Source organism: Haliotis rubra, unplaced genomic scaffold, assembly GCF_003918875.1.
Source record: "Haliotis rubra isolate DU_JTF1 unplaced genomic scaffold, ASM391887v1 Scf490, whole genome shotgun sequence".
NCBI classification, from domain to species: Eukaryota; Metazoa; Mollusca; class Gastropoda; order Lepetellida; family Haliotidae; genus Haliotis; species Haliotis rubra.
This window is the reverse complement of record NW_025767180.1, coordinates 191,196-201,971: the sequence shown is the minus strand read 5'-3', so window position 1 is coordinate 201,971 and position 10,776 is coordinate 191,196. Positions and strand designations below refer to the sequence as shown.

The 10,776-nt window shown below is 41.5% G+C and overlaps 1 long non-coding RNA gene across 1 annotated transcript; it reads right to left on the bottom strand.

Moving 5' to 3' along the window:
• Positions 1–803: 803 nt before the first annotated feature.
• LOC124291415 lies at positions 804–1,407 on the bottom strand. The gene is made up of 2 exons (XR_006902209.1): positions 1,232–1,407; positions 804–1,014 (listed from the first exon to the last, which is right to left on the bottom strand). It is a non-coding gene; the product is annotated as an uncharacterized LOC124291415 (long non-coding RNA).
• Between the last annotated feature and the right edge of the window lie 9,369 nt (positions 1,408–10,776).

The window sequence follows — 10,776 nt, the reverse complement described above, 5'->3', positions numbered from 1 at the left end:
AACATCGATCTAAGCAATTGGGATACGTTGACATGTGTCAACCAAGTTAATGAGCATGACCAGCGATCCCGTTAGTCGCCTCTTACGACAAGCATGGGTTACTGAAGATCAATATTCTGACCCGGATCTTTACGGGTCGCGTCAGTCCATGACCCGCGCTGCTGGGATTCCTGCATTATGTCGTCTTTCCTCCCACGCAAACCGCCTGACGGTAATATTATTGTCATACTGTGTGTAATCAGTTCCATGCTTACCTGATATATAAAACCACCGCCTCCGTGGTGCAGTGGATAGAGCGTCCGCCCGCAGAGCGGAAGGTCGCGGGTTCGATCCCCGGCCGCGTCATACCAAAAGACGTTTAAATGTGGTACTTGTTGGTCCCTGCCTGGCGTTCGGCATTAATGGGTACAACAAGGACTGGTCGGCTCGGAATCAGTATAATGTGTCTGAGTGGGGTATTCATGCTTAACTGCGGCATGGTATCCCAGTGAGCCAGTATAATGTGTCTGAGTGGGGTATTCATGCTTCACTGCGGCATGGTATCCCAGTGAGCTAGCAGTATGAAACCAGCTTAAGTCTGGGCTAGTTCAAGCACCCACACATACACGCATGCACGTCGTCATATGAGCGAAATATCATACGACGTTTAATCCCATTCACCTCACCTAACCTGATATATAATCGTTATGATATACCACGTAGATGATGCTTTCTATCTATATAAGTGTATTGTACCACAATGGCACTGGTGGAGTAAAGGTCACTTTGAGAAAATCCAATGCATACAAAAACATAAACTATGGTGACAATTATTTCGTTTATTTAGTCATCTCGGCGGAACTATATGCATTGTGGAAATGCATACAAAATACAGTAATACAGTTTAAAAACGCTCATATTGTGGATTGTTGGCGGACGTTGAGACGTGAATAGACTTTTGAATTGAGCAGCGTCGTGTTGTACGTTCCCGTGGCTTTTGTGACAAATATGGTAGGGAAAGAGGATCCTGTTTACCTGTTGACGGAGCAAGTTTCATAAGTCATGACACGATGGAGTGGGACTATACATTAAATCTTAATAATTATTAATTATATTTGATATTTGCAAATACATTTCCCACAAAAATGTAACGACGACACATCATACTAGGCATTACTTTGCACATTTATGTGAACAAACAGCTATGGCGTTTTACGTGTTTACAGTCTGTGTGGATTACTAACATACTTACATTTTGTATTTGAGGCACTAAGGTGTTGTTTGTTGACCATCTGTTGCACTGGGTGTATCGGAGTGTGCTTTCGTTGGGATCCAAGGATCAGCTCCAGGCTGTCCTAGGCCTGATGGGTCACCAATTTGCCAAGTGTTAGGTTGGCTTCCTGGCGGATCTACCCAAGGGCTAGATGGATCTTGAAATTGACCTTGATTTGATGGGTCAACCACTTGCCACGTGTCAGGTTGGTTTTGTGGCGGATCTGCCCAAGGGTCAGATGTACCTTGCATTGATGGGTCTGCTACTTGCCACGTGTCAGGCTGGTTTTGTTGCGGATCTGCCCAAGGGTCAGATGTACCTTGCATTGATGGGTCTGCGACTTGCCACGTGTCAGGCGGAAACTGGTCACTGGTTGATGGTTTTGTTGATGGCTGTGGAGGCTGACCTTGGTCTGGGGTTTGACCAACTGTAGGCCGGGGATCAACATTATTTCCTTGTTGAGCCTGTTGTTCAGATGGGATTTGACGTTGATCTTGGCTATTCGTTTGTGCAGCAGATCCAGACGGGTTTGTTTGCTGAGAGGATTGCTTTTGTTCCGGGTTGTTCCCAGGGGCAACGGTTGGCTTGTCTGGTTCAGTGGTATGGCCGGTGTGTTGTTTGGTGTACCGAGTATGTTTTTTGTATGTAACAGAGTAGGTCTTTTCCTTCTGTGTCGTTAAGGTCTTTTTCGGTTTCGGCATATCTAGGGTGCCTACAGGACTCCGACCTAGGGTACCTTTAGGATTCATAGGCGGCCTCGGATATGGCAAAGAACCTTTAGGATTCAAGGGCTGCCTCGGCCGTTTAAAACTACCTTTAGGATTCAAGGGCTGCCTCGGCCGTTCAAAACTACCTTTAGGATTCAAGGGCTGCCTCGGCCGTTCAAAACTACCTTTAGGATTCAAGGGTTTTGCCTTCGAGCCAAAGTTCCCTTAGGCTGAGTCGGCGGAGCATGCCTACCGTGAGGTTTCAAGGGTCGACTGGGCAGAGCTGGAGTACCTGCAGGAATCGGGGGGTCAGTAGGCATAGGTCCTGATGGGGATTGTGGTTGTATCCGACCCTTCGGTCCCACAGGAAGAAAGGGTCCTCGCGGACTGAGTTGTGGTGGGTTGGGTCTTGAAGATGGCACATAACCTATTGGGCGCAGGGGTGGTGAACGTCTACGGCCTTCAGGAAAAGAACCCTTTGAGTAATAATGCTGCGGAGGTGAAGGAAGTGAAGGCTTCTTGAAGTGATAAGTATTTGGTGCGACGGTAGTCTCTGCGCGGGCCCATGGAAAGTTATACCCCTTTCCTCTGTGTGGACGTGCGCTGACAACTGCAACTGTTGTCAGCGCTGCCAGCAATATCAATCGAAAACCCATCAGTCCCATTCTCACAATCTGAAATTCGAAACGAAACATATTTACTGCTGTACGTAATGAGAAAATATAGAGCCTGATGGAATGGAGTTCCTCAATGACAACTATTCAGTATCTCTTCCTGTCTAAAATATTACTCTAACAAATACAAATCCCTTCTTTCAGAAATGTAATAAGTCTTTGAATGGAATTTAGAAGTGATACACATAAGGAAGAGAGTTTTTGTTATTAATGTCAAGTTCTCTATTATGAGGAACACGACGTTTCCGAGTACATCCTTACTCCTTCATCACCTGATGCAGGAATAAGGATATACTACCAAACGTTGTGTTCATCAGGTGATGAAGGAATAAGGATATACTACCAAACGTTGTGTTCATCAGGTGATGAAGGAGTAAGGATATACTACCAAACGCTGTGTTCATCACCTGATGAAGGAATAAGGATATACTACCAAACGTTGTGTTCATCACCTGATGAAGGAGTAAGGATATACTACCAAACGCTGTGTTCATCAGGTGATGAAGCAATAAGGATATACTACCAAACGTTGTGTTCATCACCTGATTAAGCAGTAAGGATATTATCAGAAACCCAAATCCCAGCTCTCATAATGTAGCAATAATTCTTAAGACATTCAGGGAGGGAATTTATTACATGCAGAAAAGTATAATTTCATTCTCAAAACCTCAAAGGTTTATTACATGCAGAAAAGTATAATCTCATTCTCAAAACCTCAAAGGTTTTGCTTAAACCGTTGCAAATTCAGAAAGAACTGTTGTATATATCAACTTTCCAACTTTTGGAAGTTCAGGAAAAAATGAATTAACTTTAGTTAATAGCCAATGTTATCTGAAGTTTACGCTTTCTTTATGCATATAAATCAACGTTTGCGCCCATATTGGCTAATCAATACAAGGGAACATGGAACATAAGCTTCAGGAACATCATTGATGTGGCATTCTTCAGTATTCTTTGATAATCACCTCAAAGTTTCCTTCAGCGGAATTATCCTCCTACACTGATATTAAAGCTTAAGTTCCAAGCACTTGTTGTATTTCATGTTGAGATACATGAGATTCAGCACTAAAGTACTGTCGGAAATAGAAAATAACTGTAATTTCTCATTTATCTCTACAATTTATGTAGTTGATATGTGCAAGTGTGAAATATCTGTGAAACTAAGTTCGGCCTAACTACAAGTCTCAGTGGCAGGGACATAAGAAAAGTAGAAAAGGGACTTAACTGAGGAGAGATTAGTGCAGAAATGAGCAATGCGGGTTTTCTCTAAGTCCAAAGCGATTTACATGGAACACACTATGGCTTTATGCAAATTAGTGTGCGACGATATTGTATTACAAAGGACACTTTTTAAATGCCCAATTTGAAATTAGACGTAGCTTCATTATAAACGATAGCTGGCGTGAAAAATAATAACTTTCATGCTGAAACTATTAAGGATGTAGCTACCATGGAGTCTCACTGTCGCTATAAAAAGAAACAGATAGAAGGGTTTGTCTCAAAAGCAAAACCTGGACGGGTGTCGCAGACGATCGTTGGGGTCGGGCTTGGGGATAGAGATATCAGCAAAGATAAGATAATCCTTTAGGGCAATTATACTGGGGAAGTACAAGGCATGTCATAACAATTTACAAATAATATCCAGTCCTGTCGATCTTCGCGATCGGTTTGTCATGCCACCTAATACATTCAATACGATGCGTTTCTATGGTTATCAGGTATCATACTCTTTTACGTATCTCAACATAAACTTCATGAAAGAAAGACACGTATGATGTTAATCAATAGATGAGGCATAGTCAACACACATGAAAAAGCACAAAATATCTTTGAGATGACCCCTTGTGCCTGTAGGCAGCACGTGCATTTCATGCCAGGCGAGTCGACGGTCCGTCGTCATACCTGGCTGAGGGAGCTAATTGCCATCTATAGTCTGATCTATAGTTTTCAGCAACTATTCGTATTTTTCCTAAGTTTTGCCCAATTTTACGAGTAAACGTGCTTTTCTGGATATTCTATTACGCATCCCACTGAATGCCAAGTTAGGCCGAAGTGGGTTATTTCGACATATGCTATTTGCAGTTGTGTAAATTTTAGGGATACAGAGTAACAGCCTAAAAACAGTTTTTTTTTCTATTTCCGACAGTACTTTAGATACAAGAGTGTATGGCAACTGATGACGACGTTCCGAAAGTCAACTTTCCCTTGCTGTGTACTACTAACTTATTTCAGCAGTTCCCGCCCTTGGCATCAATATTTCACAACTTTGAAGTAAACTCGATCACACTCTTTCAATAAGATTCAAAAGAGCGTCATACGAATTTTAATCAAACGTTGTTTGATCAGTGTTGCAAAATTCAAATTTCAAAAGGTAGATATTTGTATCGTCTATTCCCGAACACCAGGTACCACATTCTCTTCCCACAGAGGTTACTTGTCATATCTTCCTACGAACCTCTGTTCTAATACGGCCATATTTCCCGGTTCTCGTAAAATCCCCTAGCGGCAAAAGATCGCAACACAAATTATCTCCCTTCTTTCTATCCAATCAGAACACGTGTTACATCGACTTAGATTCAACTTGACCAACACAAGCAAATGTGGGGCCACAGATATCCCCCCATCTGCCGGGGACTTGTGTTGATGTTACACACAAGACGTTTAATGGCTAGCTTGTCCGTTGTCAACGAGGGCGATGGAGACGCCACTGATCCGCCATAACATGACTGAGTCCTGTCTAGAAGAAACGTTTGCGCATCGCGCAGGGGAAGAAGTTTAGTTTTCTCGAAGCATACGGAAATTACCGAGGCCTTGCGAATGATCACTTTTGAAACAACGTCGCTGATTGCACAACTAAATCTGATTGCCTCCAATCACGATTCTTGAACGCTCACACCATGAAAGGGCCGTATTAGAACAGAGGTTACGTAGGAAGATATGACAGGAGTAACCTCTGCGGGAAGAGAATGCAGGTACCACCGCTATTACATTTCTTATAATTATTGAAGTGGTGCATAGGTCGAGAACATTTCCAAATTTGACGCAAAAGTTATGTCGGAATCAACTGCTGTTTTGATTTGCTGGACATTACTGGAAATCGGTTTTGCATTTTTATTATGATTGTTTGTTTGTTGTTTTACGCCGCACTCAGCACTATTCCAGCTATATGGTGGCAGTTTGTAAATAATCGAATCTGGACCAGACAATCCAGTGATCAACATAATGATTATCGTTCTACGCAAGTGGGATACGATGTCGTGTGTCAACCAAGTCAGCGAGCCTGGCCATCCAACCCCGTTAGTCGCCTCTTACGATAAGCATGGGTTACTGAAGACCAATTCTAACCCGGATCTTAACGGGTCGTTTTTTATGACGATGAAAAGAGGTTTGGTGCTTTTATTTAGAAAGAATAATTGATTATACACAACCCATATTTTGGAAACTATTCTGATTGGACAACCAGATGTTTTCAATCATTATAAACATCTTCTGAGTTCAGTTTCGTCTACTGATCTGGGAAAATGTGTTACGTTGGAACAGAAAGGAGCCGACGGTGCTCCCAGTTGTGAGGCAGTTCTCCTTGACTACACACATTGAACCTGTCCGTTTTCACACTGGATTTGGAGGACTCTTTAAAAGACGTATCCATATAACCTATGATTGTCCGCACCTTCGGTTTATCTCCAAACTGAACTGCTGCTCAATATTATGAACCATAATCACATATTTGATATCAGAACATTTCGCTAACAGTTCTCGTATTGTGAAAGTTGTTAAAGCGTTCGCTCGTCACGCCCACAACCCGGGTTCGATTCCCAACATGGGTACAATGTGTGAAGCCAATTTCTGGTGTCCCCCTGCCGTGATATTGCTGGAATATTGCTAAAAGCGGCGTAAAACCCAACTCACTCACTCACTTGTGTTGTCAAAGTAGCAAAATTCGCAATGCACAATTTGTGAAAATTTAAAATGTTTGCATATCGATTAGGCAAAGTATATTCACAATATGTTGCATTAATAACATAGTCAAGTAATAATATAATGATGATATTTAATAATATCATCTCCATGATGATCAACCGTGAGTAACTTTCACTCATATTTCTCTACGTCCCTGCTCAGGGGGACAATTCTAAATGTTATAACACTGATTAGTAATTGAAACATAAACATAATATATAAACGTATGTAATTCGGCATAAAGTTAATTACATTTAGGCTTATGTAGTCATAAATTTATGTAAATGTGTATTTAGGGCTGTAAATGGTACATACAACAAACAGTTAGGCTGACAAAGACATGATTTACAAACATTTACAAGTAAGTAAAGGGATGCATTTCTTCATATGCAGAGTAACGGCTACTACATACTCACGGCAATGACTCTACGGGGACTCCGGCCTGAATGAACATCATTAAGATGCGTTTCGACTTTAAACAGTCACTAATCTTCATGAATCACTCTTCTTTACAAATCATGTTTTTAACAATGTGATTGATTCGATTTAAATGAATGGACGGGATAAAGTGACAATGTTGATAAATCGTTTCCTTTAAATACTGTTTCAAAATATGATTTTTAAATATGGTTAGAGAACTCTAGATATAGTGTCCTAATATCTTAAAGAGTACCGTTCTGAAGAAACATTTTCTGAAGAAACAATTCAGATTTTTATCACATTAGACCTTTATTCACTTTGAAGAGGTCATACGGTCAGAAATACTGCACATATGAAACAATACGCACACGCCCATTAAGTTTTTAAAGCTGCGAATGTCAAAATTGACACGAGCACGTGAATAATGTTAGAATTATATCCCAGTGTATGACTCATTCATTATTTGGCCGAGATTCTTTTGAAAGCATAATAGAAAAAACGAAACTGTCAAAACTCAATTAGACTACAGCCTTATTATCTGGCACGCAGAAATTTATGTATTTCAGTAAGTTTGTGTGTTAGTTTGTAAATATTCGAGTCTGGGCCAGACAATCCAGTGTTTACGTCATGAGCACCACTCTACCCCATGTGTAAACCAAGCCAGCGAATCTGGCCACACAATCCCGTTATTTGTCTCTTACGACAATCATGGAATCCTGACGGGTATTAAGACAATGATTCACAGACAATGTTAATGGTATTGACTGAGTCATACAATGCCCCAAAATTTACTACTTCGATTACTCCTTCTGTGAACCGCAAGGCAACAGATATTTTGTCCCATGGCATTCCATGGACACCAATTGTGGTCCCTCCTTACGGATCTGTTTCTTTATGCATATTATGTTTCATTATGGCAAAATCAGAGTAAGCCTATTTTGCCAAAAAGTTTCACTTAAGCTTCAGATATATCGATGATCAATTTCTGTTGAATATAAACCCGTGACGATCCAGGTGAGAATTGATCCTCAGTAACCCATGCTTGTCCAAGAGGCGACTTAACGGGTTCGGGTGGTCAGGTTCGCTGACTTGGTTGACACACGTCATCGTATCCCAATTGCGTAGATCGATGCCCATGCTATTGATCACTGGCTTGTCTGGTCCAGACACGATTACGTACAGAAAGCTACCACATAGTTGGAATATTGCTGAGTGCGGCGTAAAACAACAACAATCGTTGTGAGGAACGAAGTAAATGCACACAATCTTGAAGGACGGTAGGTGTTTGGTGGGAAATTTAAAAGTTGAACATTTTGGATCAGTTCATCCGCATTCACTTGATGATATTTGATATTTGAAGGAGTCTGTTCCGGTCCTCTCGCAGCCTTGACTACGTTCAGCCAAAGTTATAGGCGGCCAATTACGCTCACGCTCACCTCTCCCTATCAAAGGGTGGTGGGGTAGCCTAGTGGTTAAAGCTTTCGCTCGTCACGCTGAAGACCCGGGTTCGATTCCCCACATGGGTACAATATGTGCCCATTTCTGGTGTCCCCCGCCCTGATATTGCTGGAATATTGCTAATAGCGGCGTAAAACTAAACTCACTCCCTATCAAGTTCAAGAGATATTCACCAACAGCCTCCGTAGTGTAGTGGTTAGAGCGTCCGCCCGGAGAGCGGAAGGTCGCGGGTTCGATCCCCGACCGCGTCATACCAAAAGACGTAAAAATATGGTACTTGTTGGTCCCTGCCTGACGCTCGGCATTAATGGGTACAATAAGGACTGGTCGGTTCGGAGTCAGTATAATGTGTCTGAGTGGGGTATTCATGCTTCACTGCGGCATGGTATCTCAGTGGGCTAGCACTATAAAACCAGCCTGGGCTAGTACAAGCAGCCGCACATACACATACACACACATGCAGTCGTCATTATAGCGAAATATTCTCAAGCACGACGTTAAACCCAATTTCAACTCACCTCACATATTCACCGGGGCTACTGCGTGCGGCAAAATTTAGGATGTGTTTGTGTCCTTAGCTTTAAACCGCCATATAGCTGGGATATTGCTGAGTGCGGCGTTAGACACCAAACAAACAAACAAACAAACATTAGTTTTAAAGACATAAACGTTCTTGCATAGGACATTCCTCGTCAGCATTTATGTTTGTTCAAATATGTGGTATATGATCCGATATTGTGTTGAAGCGTGTGCACGTAGATGGTAAATTAGCCATCCGAATTATTGATGCGTATAGTGTAATAATTACAATACATTTTAGCATCATGCAAACATTCTCGACCTTTAATACAAATCTGAACACTTAGATCGGTCAATGAAGACATTTGACACACAAGATAATGAATATATTTTACTTTTATCTTTCAGTACTCCTATCTGCCCACGAAAAGTCTTCGGGATCAAGCACTCGATCATCTTATAAAAAAATAATAATCAAATAACACACATGAGTATGCTTCACCATGAAACTGTTCCGCCCCATCGCTTTGATGTGATTATAACAAAGACGCCGCCGGATATTGCCTCCGGATAACACATGACGTTCCATTGATCTTTTTTTTTGTTTTAGATGCCGAGCAAATATTTGCGTACCGGCCTGATGTTTCCTTACGAGAACAATTGGTGCAGGTGACTTAGCTGTACTTTTGTTCTATACTAAAAGTAGTTCATTTTACGCATAAATTGTGTATTGCCATGCGTGTTCCTTTTGCACGGGTGTTGTATCTTAGCCACGGCTCGAGGCATTACTTAGTCACCAATCGATCATTTTTACATGCAACGGAACTCTTTGTCGAGATCGCGTGTAACAAGGTCGAATTTCATAATGTGTGGGTCGCCTTTACTTACATGCTATTCTTGAAACATGTATTACAATTATACATAACCAAATAGTTTTGAAAATGTGTAAACAACCATTTGATATGTTAGCTATATATTCCAAACCAGTGGAATCTACTTCATATGAGCGAAATATTCTGAAGTACGACTTTAAACTCAGTGTTCGAAATAGCCACTGGCCCGCTAGCCAGTGGCTAGTAAATATCCAGTCGGGACTGTAAATCTCCACAGTCACTGGCCCGACTGGCTAGTGACTTTTCATGGGGTCATTTTGTAAATATATCACATATGATACACTTTTAAATCATGCAATAATATGGCCTTATAAAAATGTTCATCATATCAGCAGCTTAATGATGAAACCCGTTTCTACATTCAAATTTCGGGCTTGTGAATTATTTTATGGGCTAGTAAGTTTCAGGCATAGCTAGCCCGAATGGCTAGCAAAATTTGGAAACTATGTCGCACACTGTTTAAACCCCATTTCATATCCCCTCTATGGTTTTAAATGAACTGGTGGTCAAAGTAGGTTTACATCGAACTTATTCCTCATGCTTGTTGTGTTTGCAATCCTCCATCATTTAAAAATAAACAGACATAATTCCGTTAGTGCCGATGGGTAGAACACCATTTAGTCATAGTGGTGATTAGTAGTCATCATCAATCGTTACACTGAACTGTCAAAATGGAAATAGATGACGAATGAATGCTGTCAGTGGATTATTGAGGATGTTGTGAGAGTGAGTGAGTTTTGTAAGTGCCGTTTTGAACAGTGTTTATTTAATTATGTCAGGGCGAGGCAGCTTGATGAAGGAGGAAAGCCCGAGGTGTGCTAGTAAATGCAGCGAGCAAAGGCACAGAGTGCCCCTGGAATCTGATCCCTACAGTGCATTTGCTGGTTTTGTTA